Source organism: Papio anubis, chromosome 7, assembly GCF_008728515.1.
Source record: "Papio anubis isolate 15944 chromosome 7, Panubis1.0, whole genome shotgun sequence".
NCBI lineage: Eukaryota > Metazoa > Chordata > Mammalia > Primates > Cercopithecidae > Papio > Papio anubis.
In genome coordinates this window covers 144,060,640-144,081,132 of record NC_044982.1, presented here as the reverse complement: position 1 = coordinate 144,081,132, position 20,493 = coordinate 144,060,640, and the positions used below count along the sequence as shown (strand labels likewise).

Here is a 20,493-nt window from a genome sequence, read left to right as displayed (position 1 = left end):
ACCAAGTATTGAGCTTTGCAGTTAATCAATAGATATTTGGCAAAGTTAATTAAAGGGCTCAAAATGAGACATCAAACTGTATGTGTGTATATATATACACACACACACACACACATATATACACATTTTTTTTTTGGGATGCAGGGTCTTACTCTGTCGCCCAAGCTATAGGGCAGCGGTGCAACCTTGGCTCACTGCAACCTCAGCTTTCCAGGCTCAAGGGATCCTCCCACCTCAGCTTCCCAAGTAGCTGGGACTACAGAAACACATCACCATGCCCGGCTAATTTTTGTATCTTTTGTAGACACAGGATTTCGCCATGTTGGCCAGGCTGGTCTCGAACTCCTGGACTCAAGCGCTATCCGCCCATCTTGGCCTCCTAAAGTGCTGGGAGTACAGGCCTGTGTCACCATACTTGGCCACAAACTGTATGTAACTTAAGTCATATGGATTCACATATACAAATAGAGTAAAAAAGATATAAAGTAGAACAAAAATAAGAATAAGAGGCACAAAGGGAAGTTTTTTGTCGTTTTGTTTTGAGATAGGGCCTCACTCTGTCACCCAGACTGGAGTACTGTGGCATAATCCCAGCTCATTGCAGCCTTGACCTCCTGGGCTCAGATGATCTTCCTGCCTCAGCCTCCCAGGTAGCTGGAACCACAGGTACACACCTACCTAAATTTTTGGAGAGACAGGGTTTTGCCATATTGCCCAGGCTGGTCTCGAACTCCTGAATTCAAGAGATCTTCCCAAAGTGCTGGGGTTACAGGCATGAGTCACCATGCCCAGCCAGGAAATATTTTTTAAATTGTATAGGAACTTCAAGAAATATAAGCCAGACCAAACAAGACTTAACGAAAAGAACTCCCTAAAAGAGTATTATCTGAGATATTAACATAACACTACAGTAAGTTTATTGTCTTCTAACTTGAGGAACTCCTCACAAAATAGAGATTAAGACCAGACTACTGTACCTAGATTCAAATTCTGGCTATTGGGCCCATTACTTAACTTCTCTATACCTCAATTTTCTCATCTATTAAAAAAAAAAGGGGTAATGACAGTTGCTAAGCATTAAAAGTTCTAAGATATATGTAAAGTGTTTATTCATCACAGTGCCTAGTTCACTGACTGTGCTCAATAAAATTAGCCGGGTGTGGTGGCTCACACCTATAATCCCAGCACTTTGGGAAGCCAACATGGGCGGATCACCTGAGGTCGGGAGTTCGAGACCAGTCTGACCAACATGGAGAAACCCTGTCTCTTCTAAAAATACAAAATTAGCTGGGCATGGTGGTGCATGCCTGTAATCTCAACTACTAGGGAAGCTGAGGCAGGAGAATTACTTGAACCTGGGAGGTGGAGGTTGTGGTGCTCTGAGATCACACCACTGCACTGCAGCCTAGGCAACAAGAGCAAAACTCCGTCTCAAAAAAAAAAAAAAAGGTAGTCATTACTTAACTAATTCTGCATGTTTCCTAACCAACAGAAGAGAAATGGTCACATTCACAGACATATTACTGTCCAAAACAGGTCCGGAACCACTTAAATATTAAAGGAAATTATCATTTTTGCACAGAGGCCCAGAATTGAAACTATCATACAAATACTACTTATCAAATTCATATAAAAATATTTTTGTCAGCAAAAGAAAATTACCTTACTAATATTATTACAAATTAAATTACAGCATTTGCATTGTTATAATTTTACTTTTAAAGTTATTAGTAATAGAAACACCTCTATCTTTCACCATACACAAAAATCAAATCAAAATGGATTAAAGACTTCTTGAATCTAAGAGCTGAAACTATGAAACAACTAGAAGAAAACACTGGGGAAACACTCCGGTACACTGATCTGGGCAAAGATTTCTTGTGTAAAATCTCAAAAGCACAGGCAACCAAGGCAAAAATAGATAATTGGGATTACATCGAACTAAAAAGCTTCTGCACAGCAAAGGAAACAATCAACAAAGTAGACAACCCACAGAATGGGAGAAAATATTTGCAAACTATCCATCTGACAAGGAGTTAACCAGAATATATAAGGAGTGCAAACAACTCAATAGCAAAAAAATTAAATAATCTGATTTTTAAATGGGCAAAAGATCTGAATGGACATTTCTCAAAAAAAAAAAAAAGACATATGGGCCAAGAGCAGTGGCTCATGCCTATCATCTCAGCACTCTGGGAGGCCAAAGCAGGAGGATCACTTGAGCCCAGGAGTTTGAGGCCAGCCTGGGCAATACAATGAGACCCCACCTCATTAAAAGAAAAAAAAAACACACACACACAAATGGCCAACAGGTATATGAAAAAATGCTTAATATCACTAATCATCAGAGAAACGTAAATCAAAACCACAATGTGGTATCGTCTCACCCCAGTTAAAATGGCTTATACGAAAAAGGCAGTAACAAATGCTGACAAGGATATGGAGAAAGGGGAACTCTCATGCACTGCTGGTAGGAATGGAAATTAGTACAGCCACTATGGAGGCAGTATGGAGGTTCCCCAAAACAACCAAAACTAGAACTTCCATATTATCCAGCAATTCCACTACTGGGTATACATCCAAAAGAAAGGAAATCAATACAGCAAAGAGGTATCTGTACTCCCATGTTTACTGCAGCACTATTAACAACAGCCAAAATGGAATCAACCTAAGTGTCTATCCGGATGAATGGATAAAGAAAATATGGAATATTATTCGGCCATAAAAAAGAATGAAATGTTCTTATTTGCGGCAACATGGATGCAACTGGAGGCCACTACCTTAAGTGAAATAAGCCAAGTACAGAAAGACAAATGTTATATGTTTTCACTCATATGCCAGAGCTAAAAGAGTGAATCTCATGAAGACAGAGAGCAGATTGGCAGTTTATCAGAAGCTAAAAAGGGGAAGGGGAGGGGGAAGAAAGGGAAAAAAAAGAATATAAATGTATTTATTGTTACTGAACTGTACATATAAAGTGGTAAAGATGGTAAATTATATTTGCATGCTTTACCTCAATTTAAAAAAAATTTTGGCTGGGCATGGTGGCTCACAACCATAATTTCAGCACTTTCGGAGGCCAAGGCAGGTGGATCACTTGAGCCCAGGAGTATGAGACCAGCCTGGACAACATGGCAAAACCCCATCACTACAAAAAAAAAAAAAATTAGCCTGGCATGGTGGCATGTGCCTGTGGTCCCAACTACTCAGGAGGCTGAGGTGGGAAGATTGCTTGAGCCCAGGAGGCAGAAGTTGTGGTGAGCCAAGATCATGCCACTGCACTCCAGCCTAGATGACAAAGTAAGACCCTGTCTCAAAAAAAACAAACCTTTTAAAATAAAGTTAATATAATTAGTTGATCAAAAAGGAAATAAAAATAAACCAATGCCACCCACTATTTTTAGACTGGCAAAAGTACAGATTAGGACAGGCAAGGTGGCTCACACCTGTAATCCCAGCACTTTGGGAGGTGGAGGTGGGACGACTGCCCCAGAGTTGAAGACCAGCTTAGGCAACATAGTAAGATGCCGTCTGCACAAAATTTTAAAAATTAGGTGTGGTGGCATGCATCTATAGTCCTAGCTATTCAGAAAGCTGAAGCAGGAGGATCGCTTGAGCCTAGGAGTTCAAAGTTGCAGTGAGCCATGATTGTGCCACTGCATTCCAGCCTGGGTAACAGAACAAGACCCTGTCTCAAAAAAAAAAAAAAAAAAAAAAAAAGTATGGATTAGTTCTCAAATGTGTTTTAACTTGAAGCAAATTTTGAGTACTCACCTATAGAAAAGAGGCATTATCATAGTTAATATCACAGAAGAAAGTATTTAAATTAAAAAGTGAGGACTTTTGTACACCTCTAGTAGGAATATACTTTGTTGTTGCATACTAATCGTCCAGTGTGCATGCTAAGGGAATGTACTTTGAAAATGGTATTGTACTGTATTATAAAAGAAAGCTGAAGATATGCATACCCTGTGACTCAGCAACTCCTTTACTAGGTATATATCCTAGAAATACCTTTTCCCTATGCACACCAGCAAACAGGTACAAGAATGTTCAGTCACATTGTCCATAAATGGTAAAAACTACAAACAACCCAAATGTCCAGCAAGAGAAGAATGGATAAATTACAGTATATTCATCCAGTATATACATTCATATAGCAGCTTCTTCCTGCTGCCGTAACAAATATGACAAATTTAGTGGCAAAACAACACAAATTTATATTCTAATAGCTCTAGAGGTCAGAAGTCTGGGCTTCTACTGGGCTAAAGCTCTAGGGAGAATTTATTTGCTTACCTTTTCTAGCTTCTAGAACCCACCTGAATTCTGTTTTGTTTTTGTTTTTGTTTTTTTGTTTTGTTTTTTAAGAGACAGGGTCTCACTATGTTCTCCAGGCTAGAGTGCAGTAGCTAGCTATTCACAGGCTCAATTATTACACACTACAGTCTCAAAGTCCTGAGCCCAAGCGATCCTCCTGCCTCGCCTTCCAAATAGTTGGGAATACAAGTGCACCACCAGGCCCAGCTTGCCTGAATTATTTGGTTTACCGCCTCATCCCCCATCTTCAAAGTCAGTAGTATAATATCTTCAAATCTCTCTCTGACCCTTGCTTCCACTGTCACATCTCCTTATCTCTCTCTGACAAAGTATATGCCTCCCTCTTATGAGCACCCCCTTGTGATTACATCGGATCCACCCAGATAATCAAGGAAAATCCTCCTCTTGCAAGAGCCTTAATTTAATCACATCTGCAAAGTCTCTTCTGCCACATAAGTTAACATATTCATGTGTTGGGGATTATGACATGAACATTTTGGGGGGCCATTATTCCACTTACCATAAAACTACACTAAAAAGAAAATGAAGAAAATGTTGCTATACTGAACTATATGAATCTCACAAACAACACTGAAAAAAGTTAAGCAAGACAAAATAATATACACAGTATGAGCCCTTTTACAGATAAAAGTTCAAAAATAAGCAAAACTAAACTACATTAAATGGAGATGCAAATATAGATTGTAAGTTTATAAAGAAAAGCAAAAACATTATTATCACAAATATCATAAGAATGGATAGCTCTGGGGTAAAGAAAGTAGGTGAAAGCCAGGCAACTTACACCTGTAGTAATCACAGCTACTAGGGAGGCTGAGGATCACTTGAGCGCAGAAGTTTGAGACTAGCCTAAACAATATAGGGAGATCCCATCTCAACAAAACAAAACAAAAAAGGCAGGTGAGATCAGGAACAGGAGTCTGAGATGCTGGCAATGTTTTATTTATTGAACACTGGCTTTATAATTAATTATTAATTAAACTGCACATATATGTTTTATATACACCATGATTAATATAGCTTATAAAGAACAGTAACAGGCCGGGCACGGTGGCTCAAGCCTGTAATCCCAGCACTTTGGGAGGCCGAGTCAGGTGGATCACGAGGTCAGGATATCGAGACCATCCTGGCTAACACGGTGAAACCCCGTCTCTACTAAAAAATACATAAAAAACTAGCCGGGCGAGGTGGCGGGCACCTGTAGTCCCAGCTGCGCAGGAGGCTGAGGCAGGAGAATGGCGTAAACCCGGGAGGCGGAGCTTGCAGTGAGCTGAGATCCGGCCACTGCACTCCAGCCTGGGCGACAGAGCGAGACTCCGTCTCAAAAAAAAAAAAAAAAAAACAGTAACAAATAATAGTTATACAAACCAGAAACAGAGAAAGCCAGACATATAATAGATTAGGCAACAACAATCTAGCAATGTGAGAGACAGCAGAACAGTGCCCCATCTACACAATAAAAAAAAGCCAGCTAACCTGTGAGTTGAGCATGAAGTAGAAATATAGGTTTGGAATAAAGAAACAACCTTAGAAGCATGCACACAATTTACATCTTCCTAATAGAGTACACATTCCTTGAGGTCAAGAGCATCTGCGCATTCAATTGTATTCATCTAGCATCTAGCCTAATACCTACCATAGAACCTTTCACCTCCCATACGGCTGAATGAAATTAAATAGTCCTTCGGCAAATAACTGGACAGTTGATTTGAAAATTTAACACATGCTCATTCAATAAATTGTCATGAATACATGGAAGAGAAAAAAGAAGCATAATGCATAGCTTGGCCCTTAATGAGTTAACAATCAGGGAAAGAAAAGTTATTATTTCAAAAAATAATTATTTCCAAAATAATATTTGAATGAGAACACATAATACAAAAACAGCAATTAACAGTAACTATCTGGGTTTAAAAGGCAAAAAAATAGGGACTCGGCACCGTGGCTCATGCCTGTAATCCCAGCACTTTGGGAGGCCGAGGCACACGGATCACGAGGTCAGGAGTTTGAGACCAGCCTGGCCAACATGGTGAAACCCTATCTCTACTAAAAATATAAAAATTAGCCAGGCATGGTGGCAGGTGCCTGTAATCCCAGCTACTCAGGAGGCCGAGACAGGAGAATCGCTTGAACCCAGGAGGCGGAGGATGCAGTGAGCTGAGACTGCACCATTGCACTCCAGTCTAGCTGACAAGAGTGAAACTCCATCCCAAAAAAAAAAAAAGGTAAAAAATAGAAAAAGTTAACCTACATCAATTTGTAAGGGCCAAATGCATACAAAAAATTGAACAGGGAGGTTAATACTAGCTAGGATTGTCATACAAAGTTTCTTACAAGAGGTGGATATGATTTGTAGAAGAGGGTCTGGTCAATTGCAAAATAGCCACATATTTCTCCCATTCCTGTACATACATCCCTTTGCAATGTGTCCTTGATACATATCCCATGGAGAGATAGGATTGTGTTGGGCACTGTGGCACATACCTATAATCCCAGCTACTAGAGAGGCTGAGGCAGGAAGATTGCTTGAGCCCAATAGTTTCAATCCAGCCTGGGCAACATAGCAAGATCTTGTCTCTAACAAAAGAGGTAGATCATTCCTTTGGTTCCTTTCTCCTTCTCTGAAACTGGGGTTGGCCATGTGACTTGTTCTGGCCAATGGGACATTAGCAAACATGACCCAGAATCCAGAAAAGCACTTATACACTGGACTTGCCCTCTTTCGCTACTTTTGGAGCCCAGACTCATGAGAACAAACTCAAGCTAGCCAACTGTCTCATATAAATGAGAACAAACAAGACCAAAAAAAGTACTATTCAGCTAAGCCTAAACTGCCAACCCACAGAAAAGTTAACTCATAAATAATCACTGTTTTAGCATCTAAATTTTGGGGTGCTTTGTTTCAAGGCAAAAGTTAACTAAGGAGGTATGCAAAGGCACAGAAGAGGAAATAAGCATAACATACAAGCGCATGGGAAAATAAATGATAAGATTAGTCTACATCAGGGGTGTCCAATCTTTTGGCTTCTCTGAGCTACAGCGGAAGAACTGTCTTATACCACACATGAAATAAACTAACACTAACGATAGCTGATGAGTTAAACACACACACACATAAACACACACACTACAAAAGCTCATAATGTCTTAAGAAAGTTTACAAATTTGTGTTGGGCCACATTCAAAGCCGTCCTGGGCTGCATGCGGCCCATGGGCCGCAGGTTGGATAAGCTTCGTCTATGTGAAAAGGGTGCTTATTGGGAGAAAGAATACATAGGCCTGAAAGTAAACTGAGTTCAAACTGCAAAAACCAGGCTAGGAAGAGGATGGATATCATTCTGTTTCGGTCGGCAAGGTGGCACAGGGTGGGCCTGAAGGCACCCCTCCAGGAGCAGGAGGATGATATGATGTAAGAGGAAAAAAAGTCCACTTAGAAGACGATTACTATCACTGTTATCTCTCAGGCTAAAGGAATAAACTTCTCCTACATTTAGGAAGGAAACTAGATTATTCACCAAATAGCACAGTTTTATAACTGTTATATAGTTTATATAAGATTCTACTCTTTGGCCAGACCTGGTGGCTCACACTTGTAATCCCAGCACTTTGGGAGGCCAACGTGGGTGGATCACCTGAGGTCAGGAGTTTGAGACCAGCCTGGCCAACATGATGAAACCCCATCTCTACTGAAAATGCAAAAAAACATTAGCTGGGCATGGTGGCGGGCACCTGTAGTTCCAGCTACTCGGGAGGCTGAGGCAGGAGAATTGCTTGAACCCGGGAGGCGGAGGTTGCAGTGAGCTGAGAACGTGCCATTGCACTCCAGCCTGGGTGACAAGAGCAAAACTCCATCTCAAAAAAAAAAAAGTATCTAAATTGTTATGTTTTAAAATAAAACAAGATCATGTGTAGAAACAAGTTTACAAAGAGTACACACCTGCTAAATTTTTCAAGGCATCTGATATACTGATAAACAACAGAAATAAGGTGCAAGGGTAGGAAAAGCCCAATGGGATTTTGCTTTTGTTTTTCTTTTTATCCCATAGATCTTAGCAAGAGCTCCTCTGAAGAGTTAGTAAAAAGAAATGAAGATTTGTAAAGAACTCCATTTGCTGATGGCAAAAGAAGAGAAGGTAAGTTTATTCACCACTCATACTTCAACTGTTCTTTATAAACTTTCAGGGGAGGTAAATTATACTTCGGGCAACCTGCAATCTCTCTGAGCTCAGTAAATCTAAGTAAAATATCTATTAAAAGTAAAGAGAAGCTTTACAGGTCAGTATGGTTACAATTACTGACAACAAAATAAAAGTGTAAACAACCTAGTTTTCCTCTCCCTGGCTACCATACTAGCAACACATAAACAAATTCTTCCCTTACAGGAAGTACAGTGTAACTTACATGGCCAGATTGTTAAGGAAAACACTAAACATTCCTTGGGTAAACAAAATCATTCCTCAAGTAAAATCTACTATAACCAATAACGAAATCAACCAAGCAAAGCATTATGTCTGCGATTCCCACTAAGACAAAGAAAAATCAATACAGAACCTTTTCTGTATCTTCATTGCAATAACATTTTAAGTATATTAACTTCCTTTTTTTTTTTTTTTTTGAGATGGAGTCTTGCTCTGTCACTCAGGCTGGAGTGCAATGGCACTGTTTCGGCTCACCGCAAGCTCCGCCTCCCGGGTTCAAGCGATTTTTCTGCCTCAGCTTCCTGAGTAGCTGGGACTACAGGTGTGTGCCACCATACCCGGCTAATTTTTGTATGTTTTGTAGAGACAGGGTTTCACCATAGTGGCCAGGCTGGTCTCGAACTCCTGACTTCGTGATCTGCCCGCCTAGGCCTCCCAAAGTGCTAGGATTACAGGCATGAGCCACCCCGCCTGGCCTCAACTTCCTTTTTTTAAAAACAGCAAAACTGGCCAGGCACAGTATAATATAATATATCCTAATCACTTGCACATTTAATGAATCACCTATAAGATGCTGGACCCTAGCTACAGAGACACTATAGCCATCTACTTGGAACACCTCTTTCTTGTAACCATGGCTTGTACTCTGGCTTCTGGTAACACAGTCCTAACTTCTCATGGTTCAAACAGAGAGTGTAAAAACATAACATAGGAATTTTGTCAGTATTCAAGCAATTGAGGCTTGGGAGAATCCAAAGTAGAAACCCATATTGGAGGGAGAACGGGGACTCTTTAGGACAGAACTCTTCCAAGTGTTCTTGTGTTCTGAAAGAACTTGTCTAAAGCTGTTTCAGGGGTTGTGTGGACATTTAATTCCAAATAGCCTTTTAAATTTAAAAACATTTATTTTTTCATTATTTATTTAATTATTTAACAAATTATAGGGATAATATATCCACTAGCCTCTGAACCTGGTGAAGTATGTAGAATGAACTGTGGCTGATGAAACAGAAACTTCTTCCCTGAACCCACCTCTTGACTGTTAGGTCTGTTAAATGTTCATGTCTGCATCTTCCCTTCACAATACTTGGAACACTTGTAATTCCTTCCTCTGCAAATGTCTGCTTCCACTATTTGTAAGCTACAAAAGTGAGTAGATTATTTATCTTGTCGGCTGTTAAATCTCTAACCCCTAGCACAGTAACATGGTAGATGCTTAGCAAGTATTCAGTCAAGGAATGAGGCTACTATTATACAGTAATTCCCCTTATCCATGGTTTCACTATCTGCAGTTTCAGTTACCCATGGTCAACCACAGTCCAAAAATATTAAATGGAGAATTCCAGAAATAAACAATTCATATGTTTTAAATTGTATGTTGTTTTGAGTATGGTGATGAAAAAAAAATCCATAAATACTGAAGGTATATTGCAATATTACTAATAAAATAAACAGAAATAGCTCCAGCTACATTTTGAGTGTCTCTCAAAAACCTCAACAAGAGCAAAAAATGAATACATGACTACAGTAATTTTGAGTAGCATACCCTCAAATTGAAAAGACTATTTGCTATATATTTATAAAAGAATATTTCCTATAGGAGTTTTTTTTAAGTGTGGAAAGAAGTAAGCTATAGCTGTATTTTCCATAATTCTCAAAGACTTTTTATTTTGCTGATCAACTCAGTTCGTACTAGTTCAATAATGATCATAAACACTTCCCCTTGTCATAGATTTTTATTTATTTAAGAGATGGGGTCTTGCTCTGTCACCTAGGCTGGAGTGCAGTGGAGCAATTACAGATCACAGCAGCCTCAACCTCTGATCCTCCCACTCTGTCTCCCTAGCAGCTGGAACCACAGGTGTGAGCCACCATGCCCGGCTAAATTTTTGTTTGTTTGTTTTTTGTAGAGACAGGATCTCCCTGTGTTACCTTGGCTGGTCTCAAACTCCTGGGCTCAAGTGATCCTCCTGCCTTGGCCTCCCAAAGTGCTGGGATTACAGGCATGAATTATTGTTTTTTTTTAAAGCAGCAAACGTTTATTAACTCACACAGTTTCTGAGGATTAGAATCTGAAAGTGTCTCAGGTAGGTGGTTCTGGCTCAGAATCTCTCATGAGTTGCAATCAAGCAGTCATCTGGATATATGTTACTTTTTAAAGTCATAAAGCATATAAAAAAATTGGCTGCCCCCAACCAAAGTGAAATTTAAATTCCACAATCACAGCTAACTCGGATCTGTAATATTCATTTACTGTGAAAAACCAATAACTTATTGTTGCCATATTTTTAATGCACTTTTTAGAAGTAAAATACCTTCAAAAATTGTCTAAATTATACAAACTTCCCTTCTAGTATTACATCTAAAGATATTTGAAGCCCCACATAATTGCATTCAATTTGCTAAAGCAAATGAGGTCTAACCTCATGAAGATTTCCTGAAGTATTAAAATAATCAGCACTTAAAATCAAAAGAAGATACAAAAAACTGAAGTCATATATAATGCTGTAGAGAATTTACTAAATTATGTATTAACCATAGTACAAGACAATGAGCAAGATATATTATTCTCAGTCAGCCCCCTACCAATGTACAAATTTGCATCAACTTGATATTACATATTAAATTAATGAAGTTATGGACTTCAATTTCTTCTACATGTCTAAAACTGGAAGAAGGGAAAAAGCATTTCCTAACATTCTATCATAAAAGAAAAATGTTAGAGAAACTTTCCTTTAAAACCATGCTTCATATGTCCCTTTCCGAGTCTTGATAAAATGTTATCATATAGGAAAACATAAGCTTCTAAATCAAAGATTTCCTTCAATGTTTTCAATTTGCATACATCACAATATAACATACACTTATTAATCTTGTATTTGTCATCATCACTGCTTCTTTCTTTAAAAAAAAAAAAAAAAAAAAAAGGAAAGAAAGCCAGCAATACATAGCATTCAATTCCCTCGATAAGTTAAAATCATTTCCTCCCTCTATCCCCAAAGGGACGTTATTCTATTCCATTTAGCCAAAAGTACACAGCCAACATACCTTTGTGGTATACTGTGGCAAATCAGGGTTTAGATACCAATGCAACTGTTATGAATGGCTCAGAACCAAACATTGTAACAAAACACACTGAGTGGATCCTCCCTCTGCGTGTGTGTGTCTACATGTGCCCATTCATAACATGACCCTCCTACACACACAGAAACTCAATTTCTACTGAATAACAAAACATCTTCACTTTATTAAAAGTGTATAATAAAACTGTCCTCTTTAGTGTTCAAAGAAAGAACAAGTTCTAAAGTGATAAGAGAGAAGAGTTAATACCATCATTGCTGCTACCCATCAACTTTAATTCAAAGTACAACCCAATGTCATTTTTACCCCTACTGTAGCCTCGACGGAAACAAAATTAACTTCGCCGTAGGATAAAGTATCCTGGCATCCCAATGGATTATTTACTTCTCTGATTTGACAGAACATATACGTGGGTCTTTTGTCCCTCCCACAGCATCCCAGGGTGTCAACATCATCTCTGTCAAAGCAAATGACGAGCAAATCCCTCAGATCACTACTTCAGCACCCTAAGTACGAGAAAGTCGCGGCCTTCACTGTCGCTACAACACAGCAAACAGATTCCGTAGTCCCATGTTCCTTTCCATTATAGTTGGGGAGGTGGGTGGGAAATAAGCGCTCAGATTTCCTAGGAATCCTTCGTGTTCGGTGCTGGTACCAGGAGTGGCATAAGTACAAGTGATATGTGGGTCACCCACAGAGAGAGACGCAGAACGAAGCTTCATGACCCTCCAAGTTCAGTGAAGACACCCAAAGCCTCGGGCAAAACGGGGCGGCAGCCTTCGGGGAAATGGGGCAGAACCAGAACGATCTCCGAGATGGAGAGTGACGGGGTCTGGCACGAGCCCGGGGCTTGCAGCGACCTGAGAGTCCCCGGTACCCCTCCCCTCCTCAGCAGGCTCGGTCACTCGGCAAGGGGTGCGGCCGGAGGAGGGGGTCGGGACTGGGGGAGGGCGGCGCCCTGGGGGGTCGGGGGGTGTGTCCTACCTGGGCCGTTGGCGGACGCAGGGGTTTCTGGAGGAGGGCTCTGGTCCAGCTCAGGACCGGGACCGGCGGGGGTTAACCCTCAGCAGGCGGGACCGCCACTGCCTGCCCATCCCCCGCCGCCGACTGCGGCCGGACCCGAGCGCGGCTTCCAGGGCCGGCCGGCTGGGTAGTTCCCTGGGGTACCGTCCGCGTTTACTGGCGGCGGCGGCGGCTGCTGCTGTTACTGCTGCTGCCGGCTCCCCCAAGCCGCTGCTCTTGTGCCAGCACTTGCTCCCCCTCCTGCCGCCGCCGCCGCCTCGTCCCCACCGCTCCCATCGCCGCTGCGGCGACTACTGCAGCGCCCGCTGACCCGACCCGACGTTATTCTCCCCCCTCGTAACCCGACACAGCCTAGCCCACCTGCCCTGCCAGCGCGCACGCCCACCTCTCCGCTACAGGTGCTGATTGGAGAGTGCGTTCCGAACTCCCAGCGTCGATTGGCTAATCCCATTGCCTATCACGAAGGGGGCGGAGAGTCGGTCAGAAACCGTCTCCGCCCCCCACCGGAGAATTGCCGCTATCTTCAGGTTTGCCTGAGAGGGCGAGTTACCGGGAAAGGAGCATCACAATGGCAGCGCGCATGCGCCTAGGAATTCTGGGCCTCGTAGTTCCAGCCACAGCCGCAACTCCGCGCCCGTCCCGAGGAGAGAAGTAGGGCTTCCGAGACAAGTAGTTTGCGCACATAGGTGTTTTCCTAGCGTGACAGTTAAATTCATTATAGAGGGATGGTTGGGACCCCAGGGTTGGGCTTTTCGGAATAAAATCGGAAATGCTTTGTCACGATACGAAATTACACACTGAGGCAGTCGCGATGAAGGGCCCAAATCGTGAGGCCCTGCAAGCCTTAAGGATCCATCCTCTTCCTCAGCGTCAGCGCTGCCAGGATCCCGCAAATTGGCGCCGTCCCCAGAACCGCCTAACGTGAAGCTAATCATCTTTGGGGGACCGGAGAAGGGCCTTAGGTGTGACGAGGAAAGGAGATGGGCACTTCCATAAACGAATGTCAGCCTAGAGATCGGAGTGTCCTTACGGTTTCCCAACCCAAAAGCAAGATTTCATTCCCTCTGTGAAACCAGCCAAAGACTCAGTGAGCAGCCCCGGTGCACACCAGTGTGCGATGCTAAGCAAGTGTATGCGGGAGGTGCTTAAAGCCTTTCTTTTTTTTTTTTTTGTATTTTTAAAGTAGAGACGGGGTTTCACCGTGTCAGCCAGGATGGTCTCGATCTCCTGACCTCGTGATCCGCCCGTCTCGGCCTCCCAAAGTGCTGGGATTACAGGCTTGAGCCACCACGCCCGGCAAGCCTTTCAAAGAAAAGCGAGGAGGGCGGAGCAAGGACGCTGTGCAGGATGCGTTTCTATTTAGTGTTGTGTCAGCCGCTTTGGTGGAGGAAAACCTTAAGATTAAGCACCTCTCCCATCTTTGCCCACCAATGTACAGTAGAAAAAACCCATTAAAAACGCTAAACAGCTTTCTTAAGGTTATAAAACTAATTAGTGGCAAAATGAAAACTCAGGTCTCTCATACGCCCCACATCTAATGTCCTTTCTACTTAAGAATCACAATGATCCCCAGGGGTCTGCCATGGATGGAAAGAATGCAATGAATTATGAACTTCATCTTTACTTTAAATCCTTTTCTTCACTCAAGTGACATTGTCATTAAAGCTGAGTAAGAATATAGAAAGGTAAATGACTAATCCTATATTCAGTCTTGGAACTGTTCCTATAGAATCTGTTTCTTCTTATTCAGGAAGTACCACAGCCTCTTGCCATTCTTTTTAAAAACAGCAGGCGTCTCTACTATCTGTCATGTCCAGATCCTTGGATTAAAAGCGGGACAAAATGTATATTAAAGGCAAGTGATGATGCAGCTCATCTTGTTCTATGCAAACATAAAGATGTTGCTAAATTGTTTTTTATTTCTACTGATTAAAACCATAAGTTACTTTTTCCATTACTATGTCTAATAGAGTATTTCATTCATTTCAGAATATTGGCCAATCATGTAATTTGAATAAGAAAACATTAGGGTTTCTGTAAATATTTTTCTTTAAAATTAAAGAAGTTTATAGGAGCCAGGCACAGTGGCTAATGCCTGTAATCCCAGCACTTTGAGAGGCTGAGGTGGGAGGATCACTTGAGTCCAGGAGTTCAAGACCAAACTGGGCAATGTAAGGAAACTCCTTCTGTTAAAAAAAAAAAAAAAAAAATTATGGAAACATGGATTTTAAATTTTTTTCTAATTAGCCAGGCATGGTAGCATGTCCCTGTAGTCTCAGCTGTTCGGGAGGCTGAGGCAGGAGGACCAGTTGAGCCCAGGAGTTCAAGACCAGCCTGGGCAACATAACAAGACCTTGTCTCTACACACAAAAAATTTTTAATTAGCCAGCCTGTCTCTACTAAAAATACAAAAATTAGCCAGGTGTGGTGGCATGCACCTGTAGTCCCAGTCACTTGGGAGGCTGAGGCAGGAGGATTTCTTGAGTCCTAGATGTCAAGGCTGCAGTGAGCTATCGTCACATCACTGCACTCCAGTCTGGGAAACAGTCATACCCTGTCTTTAAAAAAGAAAAAAAAAAAGTTTATAGGGGAAAAATGTCCAGATTCATTGAAATTAGGCTTAGCAACAAAAGTTTCCCCTTTTCTCTAGTCTTTTCCATTTAAGAATTATTGAGCTGTCCCCAGAGACACTCTTTCAGTCAGGCTAAATGTCAATGTAATATGTTATTCAAGAGCTGGTACTGGAGTTTAGGAATCCCCTTTGAGATATAGATATAGACAGATCTGAATTATATATATATAAAACTCAGATATATATGTATATATCTCTTTTAAGAAATAAGCTGGGCCAGGCACGGTGGCTCAAGCCTGTAATCCCAGCAGTTTGGGAGGCCGAGACGGGTGGATCACGAGGTCAGGAGATCGAGACCATCCTGGCTAACACGGTGAAACCCCGTCTCTACTAAAAAGAATACAAAAAACTAGCCGGGCGAGGTGGCGGACACCTGTAGTCCCAGCTACTCGGGAGGCTGAGGCAGGAGAATGGAGTGAACCCGGGAGGCGGAGCTTGCAGTGAGCCCAGATCGCGCCACTGCACTCCAGCCTGGGCAACAGAGCAAGACTCCGTCTCAAAAAAAAAAAAAAAAAAGCTGGGCCTAGTAGCTCACACTTGTAATCCCAGCACTTTAGGCGGCCAAGGCAGGAGGATCCCTTGAGCCCTAGAGTTGGAGACCAGCCCTAGCAACATAGTGAGACTCTATTGCTACAAAAAATATATATTTTTAATTATCTGGCCCCTGTAGTCCCAGCTACCCAGGAGGCTAAGGCAGCAGGATTGCTTGAGCCCAGGAGGTCGAGGCTGCAGTGAGCTATGATTGTACCACTGCACTCCAGCCTGGGTGACAACACAAGGCTCTGTCTCTAATAAATAAATGTGGTAGCCAGCCTTCCAGATGGCCCCCAATGATCCCTACCTCACTTACTCTCGTTCTTGTTTATTCCTGTCCATACTGAATTGGACTGACCTGTGTAACTAATAGGATTTTCCAGAAATTATGGTGTGGGAATATCAAGGCCAGGTTATAACAGACATTGTAGCTTCTGCCTTATGCCTTCTTGGATCACTTATTTTGAAAGAAGCCAGTTGTCCTTGCCCGAATATACTCTAGCAGTCCCATGCAGTGGTCCCCTGGCGAGGAACTGAAGCATCACATCAATAATCAGCACCGGTTTGCCATCTATGTTAGTGAGCCATTCTTAGAAGTGAATCCTCCAGCCCCAGTCAAGCCTTCAGATGACTGAAAGCCCAGCTGGCTTCTTAACCACCACCTTGTGAGACACTCCAAGCCAGAATCACCCAGCTAAGTCACTTCCAAAATGGAGACCCACAGAAACTATATGATATAGTAAATGTTTACTATTGCTTTAAGCACTAATTTTTGGGATAATTGGTCATGCCGCAAGAGATAACTAATACAGTAAGACGTGGGAAAATAAGAGACAGGAATAACTCAAGTCTAAGGATGTGTCCCTGGATAAGTCTAAAGGAATCAGGCAGATTCTAGGATCAGTCTTACAGCATATGCAAAGATATGATGTCCAAAGTTCAGATTTACACTGAAAAGCCCCTACACAGGACATAAAGCCCCTTTCAACACAGCTTCTTTTCTCCTAGCATGAAATAAATAACATATTGAAGAATCTCTTTCTTCTATTCCTTTCCTTTCATTTATGTCCTCTTCTGCCTATCTTTAGGTATCACTTTGTAACCTTCTTCCCATAATCCAAACAGAAAAGGATCTAGATGTGTCACTTACATCAAATTGTTATCGGGACAGCACCCCAGTGTGAATCCGTGTTCAACTCAAGGAAAAGAGACCTCTGCCCTTTTCTCTTTCTATCTCTCTCTTTAGAAACACATCTCAGAGTTGCACACGAGAAGTGGGTAAATTATATGATATGTTAATTATATCTCAATAAATCTCTTTTTAAAAACTCAGTTCACAGTGCTTTGAAACATGAAACTCAATCGTGAACTGGTGCTCAAGCACTTCGGAAAACCAGTAAGCAACCTTGTTTTTCAGTTTTTCATCAAATCGGTTTCTATTTGAACGTTACTTAAACCACAAACAAAATCCCCGTAAACAAGATTTTTTGCTTTTTTGTGAGACAGTCTTGCTCTGTCGCCCAGGCTGGAGTGCAGTGGTGCGATCTCGGCTCATTGCAAGCTCCGCCTCCCAGGTTCACGCCATTCTCCTGCCTCAGCTCCCGGAGTAGCTGGGACTACAGGCGCCCGCCACCTCGCCTGGCTAATTTTTTGTATTTTTAGTAGAGACGGGGTTTCACCGTGTTAGCCAGGATGATCTTGATCTCCTGACCTCATGATCTGCCCGCCTCGGCCTCTCAAAGTGCTGGGATTACAGGCTTGAACCTCCGCGCCCGCGCTCCCGTCCCCGGCCCCCAAAAACAAGTTTTTATAGAGCCTACTAATGCCATCTACTCTGATAGGCACTGGGCAAACAAATTTGAATAAATTCAGTCCTGTCCCTCAGGGTTTCACAATGTAATGATTAGCAAACATGCAAATCTTACTATAATACATTGTAATAACTGCTGTAAGAGAGGTATACAGCATATAGGCCGGGCGCGGTGGCTCAAGCCTGTAATCCCAGCACTTTGGGAGGCCGAGACGGGCAGATCACGAGGTCAGGAAATCGAGACCATCCTGGCTAACACGGTGAAACCCCGTCTCTACTAAAAATACAAAAAACTAGCCGGGCAATGTGGCGGACGCCTGTAGTCCCAGCTACTCGGGAGGCTGAGGCAGGAGAATGGCGTGAACCCGGGAGGCGGAGCTTGCAGTGAGCTGAGATCTGGCCACTGCACTCCAGCCTGGGCGACAGAGCGAGACTCCGTCTCAAAAAAAAAAAAAAAAAAAAAAAGAGAGGTATACAGCATATAAAGATACTCAAAAGCCAAATCCTTGGGGTTCTCTGAGAGCTTCATTTCTTTAAGCCAGTGTCAGCTGCATTCATATTTCGACAGAAAGGCATTCACATCACATATATGCACTAACTCAAGTGTTTGTGTGTTTTTGAAAAGCTTGTTTTTAAGTAAAAGGATTGATTTTTTTTTTTTTTTTTTTTTTTGAGATGGAGTCTCACCTTGTCACTCAGGCTGGAGGGCAGTGGCACAATCTTGGCTCACTGCAACCTCCACCTTCCAGGATCAAGTAGTTCTCTTGCCTCAGCCTCCCAAGTAGCTGGGATTACAGTCGCCTGCCAGCATGCCAGAATAATTTTTGTATTTTTAGTAGAGACAGGGTTTCACTATGTTGGCCAGGCTGGTCTCGAACTCCTGACCTCGTGATCCACCCGCCTCAGCCTCCCAAGGTGCTGGGATTACAGGTGTGAGCCATTGCTCCCAGCCTTGATTTCTTTCCTTTTTTAAAAAAAAAACAGAGTCTTGCTCTGTCACCCAGGCTGGAGCACAATGGCACCATCTTGGCTCACTGCAACCTCCACCTCCTGGGTTCAAGCGATTCTCCTGCCTCAGCCTCCCGAGTAGCTGGGACCATAGGTGTGTGCCACCACACCTGGCCTTGATTTCTAATTTTTGTATTTTCAGTAGAGACAAGGTTTCACTATGTTGGCCAGGCTGGTCTCAAACTCATGACCTCGTGATCCACCCGCCTCAGCCTCCCAAGGTGCTGTGATTACAGGCATGAACCACCGCACCCGGTCTTGATTTCTAATTAAAGAAATTTCAAGCAAAAAGAATTAGGTAAGAGAAAACGGTGTTGAGGCGGCAAGGCAAAAAAACTCTCAATTTGGGAGATAAGAGTTTATTCTCTTTTAATCTATTGATTATCAATTGTGTTTAATGATGATTAAAATAGACCATAATATCAGAGAAGATTGACATTGATTAGACCTAGTAAAGTGAGAAAAGAAACTAAGAGAGTTTACATTCACAAAGTAATTCTAATTGTAGTTATTTCTTGATCTGCTTCCCATTTAGGCCTTTTATGAAACAGAATAATTATATAATTAACCGTTAACTTTTTGAAAGTCTTATTAGAAGAGTGAATTATAGCTATATATATTTGCCGTAGTTTTGTTGCAAAGATTTTTTTTTTTTTTTCGGAGACAGAGTTTTGCTCTCGTTAGCCAAGCTGGAGTGCAATGGCATGATCTCAGCTCACTGCAACCTCTGCCTCGCGGATTCAAGTGATTCTCCAGCCTCAGCCTCCCTAGTAGCTGGGATTACAGGCGCCCACCACTATGCCCAGCTAATTTTTTTGTATTTTTAGTAGAAACGGGGTTTCACCATGTTAACCAGGCTGGTCTCGAACTGCAGACCTCAGGTGATCCGCTGCCCTCGGCCTCCCAAAGTGCTGGGATTACAGGCGTGAGCTACCGTTCCCGGCCCCATTAATATATTATTGTTGTATACTCATAGTTTTAAAATGAGAAAGTAGTGGGGTGATGTTATGATTGTGCCTGTTACAGTCTGGAAAAAGTTCAGTGACTTTTCGTCTAGTTCAGGAACCAGCCGCTCGACTCCTAACGCTGGACAGCTTTCCCTGATTTTCAGGCTCTTCTGGCAGGATCATTAACTGACTAGCAATGCTAATAGCGCACCCTAGTGATAATAGTGTTCCATTGCAAGGTGTATTGAAGCAAAACTGGTTTTATATTTTTGACATTAATCAAAGCCGACTAGCCAGTGGCTAAGGATTTTAATCATTTTTAAAGACCTGATTATGCTCATGATAAAGATAATCTTTTTTTTTTTTTGAGACGGAGTCTCACTCTGTCCCCCAGGCTGGAGTGCAGTGGCACGATCTTGGCTCACTGCAACCTCTGCTTCCTGTGTTCAAGTGATTCTCCTGACTCAGCCTCCTGAGTAGCTGGGATTATAGGCGAGCACCACCACGCCAGGCTAATTTTTGTATTTTTAGTAGAGACGGGTTTCCGCCACGTTGGCCAGGCTGGTCTCGAACTCCTGACCTCAGGTGATTCACCCGCCTCGGCCTCCCAAAGTGCTAGGATTACAGGCATGAGCCACTGCGCCGGGCCAAAGATGATCTTGAAATATTTTTCTGGTGGTGTCATTTTGGGAATTGTATGTTCTA

General features: G+C 42.4%; 1 protein-coding gene across 4 annotated transcripts in view; it reads right to left on the bottom strand.

The window, feature by feature from the left end:
- TTBK2 (tau tubulin kinase 2) overlaps positions 1-13,371 on the bottom strand; it is a 177,536-nt gene extending 164,165 nt beyond the window's left edge. For 2 of the 4 annotated variants that reach the window (XM_017960562.3, XM_017960565.3), the window contains exon 1: positions 12,819-13,210. The gene's annotated coding sequence lies outside the window, so the exon portion shown is untranslated. Of the gene's footprint in view, positions 1-12,818; positions 13,211-13,242 lie in introns of those variants that run through there. The other 2 variants (XM_021940500.2, XM_017960564.3) reach the window with 2 other exon arrangements.
- Positions 13,372-20,493: the final 7,122 nt, after the last annotated feature.